General features: G+C 40.4%; 1 protein-coding gene across 6 annotated transcripts in view; it reads left to right on the forward strand.

Annotated features, from left to right (window-relative positions):
• The window catches only part of PUM1 (pumilio RNA binding family member 1), a 181554-nt gene that overhangs the window by 76769 nt on the left and 100542 nt on the right, over positions 1-4243 (forward strand). The gene's annotated exons all lie outside the window — the stretch shown is intronic.

The raw sequence follows: 4243 nt of genomic DNA on the forward strand, positions 1-4243 counted from the left end.
TTAGGGCTTGAATTCATTGCTCCGAAGCTTTAGTGAGATGCCTTCATTGCTCTGTCCCAGCACTCTGAATTGAAGGGCAGTAGAAAAGGTGTTGGGGAAGGAGTCTTTTTTTTTTTTTTTTACTAAATTGCTTCTCAGTCCAAGAAGTTGTATGAGTAAAAGTTCTGCAACTTTGCTAGAGCAAAAGCAGCAGAAGATAGGGAAGGAGGTTATCTGCTTTTTATTAAAAGAAGAAAGAAGCAGTTTACTGTTATCTTGTATCCTGAGAGGAAATGCAGATTACCGGTTTCTAACAGGGTTTGAAAGATGACAACAAAAATTTAAGCCAAAGGCAAAAGATATATTTAAAAATGATCAGTCCATTTTAAATCTCCATATCGGTTGCAAAATATGTTCTACTCAAAGGGTTCCCTTTCAGCCAAGTTCAAAGATCAGTTTTGTCTGTCCCCTCTTTGAGCGACTGGCTGGTTCTTAAGGGAAGTGCTAGTGTCCGCAAAAGTATTTGCTAAGGAACTTGTCTGTATGATGTGTTGTTGTTTTCTACTTATGTCAGGATAACAGCTTTTTGCTAGTGTATGTCCAGTGTATAAAATTTCTGGAAAAACCCATATTGCTCTTCATTTTGTAACATTTTGGGGAAATACTGTAGTTGCTCCTTGGTTTAACAACTCAAACATTGGCACTGTTCTTCTAATGTTAATTGTTCGCAATAGGGGAGTGCTGTGGGGGAGAGGGGGATTTTTTGGCATCTGCGTTCTGTCTGATTTGGTATTTAGCATTAATTGTTAAAGTGTCCAAGGGCTACAGGATTTCAGCAAGGGATTACTCTAGTATCTTTAACTTTCCATTTATAATTTCTGCAGTACTTGGTTCCCATGCGGTTCATCTGAAGTCACACACGACCTTTTCTCCATGGAACAATTTCTAGGGCCAAATCCATTGCCTTAAATTCCAAATAAGGGAGTATCTGCTATTTATCCTAAAGACTTCCAAAGTCTGCTCCATCGTTCCATTTTTCTGGCATACACTGTAAATTTTCCTTGCCTTCGGTTGGTTGATCCCTTTATTACACTTGAAATAATTTTTCTTCTTTGTTTTATATCTTTTATATACTTGCAGATCATTTTTTTTTTTTCCCATCCCCCTAGTATCATTACCAAGCTCTCTGCATAATGAGAAAATGAAACACGTACAACATATACCATAACGTTTATTTTATCCCTTGGAAATTTAGTCACTCCAGCCATCTTTATCACTTTACCTGTATCACCACAAAACCAATTTTTTCTTCCACCCTCCTCAGGACTCTCCATCATTTAATTATTAGGCCCCAAAGTTATTGACTTGTAAAAATTTAAATGGCACATTTGAGGATAAAGTTGCCAGTAGTGGATGATTCATCCCATGATGTCATAAAGAAAATAGATATGTATAAAACAAGTTTTCCAAGGTTTTCTCCCCCCCTGTGGATAGTCATTTGAAGAGGTTTGTAATAAAGCTTTTAAATAAAAAACAAAAAGGGAACTGAGTTAAATTTAAAGCTCCCTTCTTATATAATATCCTTCTAAAAATATATTCCCATGCAGAAACCCCTCCAATAAACTTGTGTAGATTGCAGCCATGTCAGTACATAAGAACTGCCATTTATTGGGTCAGACTGTAGATCCGTCTTGCCGAGTATTCTGCCTTGACTGAGCCATACTGCAGCCCTTTTAGCACCTCTCCAGGAACCTCCTTCTGGCTGCACTTCTTTTCCCCACACCTTTTCTTTTATGTACTCCCCATTCATGGCCCTGCCAAGTCCCAGGACCTCTGGGTCAACCTCCTCCTTGCTCTGGCCAAGCTGCCCATCTGTTAGACCTGGAAGGAGGCTCTGGTCAAGGGGAACCTGGGCAAGGGTAAGTCTGTTTTCCTGTCATTCCTTTGCTCACATCTCCAAGCAGCGTTTCACTGGTCAGTGTTCACGAGCTCCGTGGACTCGTTTGAAGGGCATTGGCATTGGGCACTGGCTGGTATGCTCTGCTCGGTGTCTGCTCTCCCCTCTCCCCCTCCAGGCAACCCTGTTATAAACTTCTGACCATCACTTTTATCCCTATTTTCTTTTCAGTTGTTCCAAGAATTCAGTTGTTATACCTCTAGTGGCCTCCCTGTTTAAAAGAGGCCCTGTAGTTTTCCTGGTGAGCCTAGGCCCATGTTTTCTTTGGCATAGCAAATAGGCCTGCGTCACATGGTGGCAGAGAGTGGATGCTGAAAGGGAGAATGAACAGGGTGTGATGAAGATTTTTTCCACTGTTCCTCTCCCACTTGCAGCCTCCAACACTTAAGGTCTAATATACAGACGTTCATTAAGAAAAATAATTGCACCTTCTTCTGAAGCCAAGGAGAAATGCTTTGCCACATAAATAGAGTATTATGAAATCCCTCTCTAGTATACATCTGTTAAATGTACTTTTGTGAGGAGGAAGACCAACTTTAATATACAATAGCTTCTCTGGTTTAATTTTCTTCTAATGTTATTCTTTTGCTAATAACAATAGGAAAGAAGGTCACTCCTCTCAGCCTCTCTTATTCTAGTCTGCAGCAGAGTTTAGTATACTTGGGTGTAGAGTTCACTATATACATCCTGATGACTTTCTGATTTTGCCTTGGCGAATGTTACTCTTTCATTTTCATTCTTTTTAAATATGGTGTTTTATGAATAGTGTAGAATCACAGTTCTGGGCACAGGGTGTCTTCTGTATGGACACAGAAGGGGCAGTGCTAGCCCAAGCTTCTCATGTATGGCTTAGTGTACATTGAATTTGACCCAGAGGGACAAACTTAGAGAGTAAAAAGTGTATGTGAGTCTGCAATCCTTCATCTTTTCTTAAGCAAAAAAATCTGATGTTTTGGTGTGGACACTTTCTCAGACCACTTCAATGTGCTCTATACAACAGATTGTTGAACGACCTTTAGGTATTAACCTTAGTTGTTACTAAGCTAATGTGGATTTCAAACAACATAACTTAAGGTAATTGGATGTTGTCTTCTTGGTCAGGAGGTTAAATGGTTCAATGCAATTTTCCCAAAAATATTGATACATATTATAGGGGCGGGGTTGTTAATGATGTAGAATGTCAAGTTACCATTAAAAGCCTGTTTGTAGTGCTGTGAGTAATGGAGAATGTGGCATAGTTTTATAATTTCTGTACAGCAACAATTCAAAACAAAATATTACTGCTTCCTAAAATGCATCATTCTACAAGTGAACAAAAAACACATTGTATTAGGGACTTCAGCACAACCACTTGAGGTCTGGTCTCTTCGTCCACCATTCAGAAAGACTTAGCAAGCAGAGCCGGGTGGAGGCTGTCTGTGGCTAGAGCTTGTCACTTTTGTAAGGCCTGTGACTATATGGCAGCAATTAGGGTATGAACAAGTTAATCAACTAACTACATTCAGTTAAAAGTGGGTAGGGATTTATTGCAGAGCAGCTTATGTACACTAACTGACTGTATCTGCTCTTACCTCTTGGTAAGTGGAAGCCACCTGGGTTTAGCTTCCCTCTTAGTGAAACAGAGCTAAGCTACCATATTCTAGTTTCCATTTATCATGGGGTAGTTATGTGTACACAGGCAGTTATTCTAGGGCAGCTGACATCCACTTCAAATCTGTGTGACATACCTTCGTCATTGTGATTCACTGTTGAGCCTTATCCTGAGGAGCAGCGTTTCAGGAGATCCACTACTGTCCAGGTATGTTGAGATGAGGTTATGTTGAGATGAGATGATATCCTCAGGCTGCATATGTATCTGAACTGGTACAAGCTGATCTCTCAAGCTGTGGCAGTTTATTCATGGAAGTAGACTCGTCTCCTTTCTTGAACTTACTTGGTATCATGTATCCCACAAGGCGCAAGGAGAGAGTAAGCCCCGTGGTCTGCACAAGTACACACGGAGCAGATTTTCTTCTTACTATTGCTATGAAAGACTATAGGAGTAGGGTAGAGGTGAGGTTCTTAGCTCCCACACATTTCAGGGAAGTATTTGCCTTTTGTGGCAGGAGTACTCCTCTTTGCCATCACTCTTACCTGTCAGGGCAGCTTGCTAACTTTTCAACCCCAGTAGCATCTTATCCTGCCAGGTAAATGAAGCATCATTCCTTCCATTAATTGTCTTTCCTGTAGTTTACCTTTGATGCTTTTCAGAGTCGCTAGTGGTGGTGGCGATGGTGGTGGTTGTTTTTTAACTGTCCTTTTCTTTTT

Source organism: Gavialis gangeticus, unplaced genomic scaffold (assembly GCF_001723915.1).
Source record: "Gavialis gangeticus isolate Ggan-Ray unplaced genomic scaffold, GavGan_comp1, whole genome shotgun sequence".
Taxonomy (NCBI): domain Eukaryota; kingdom Metazoa; phylum Chordata; order Crocodylia; family Gavialidae; genus Gavialis; species Gavialis gangeticus.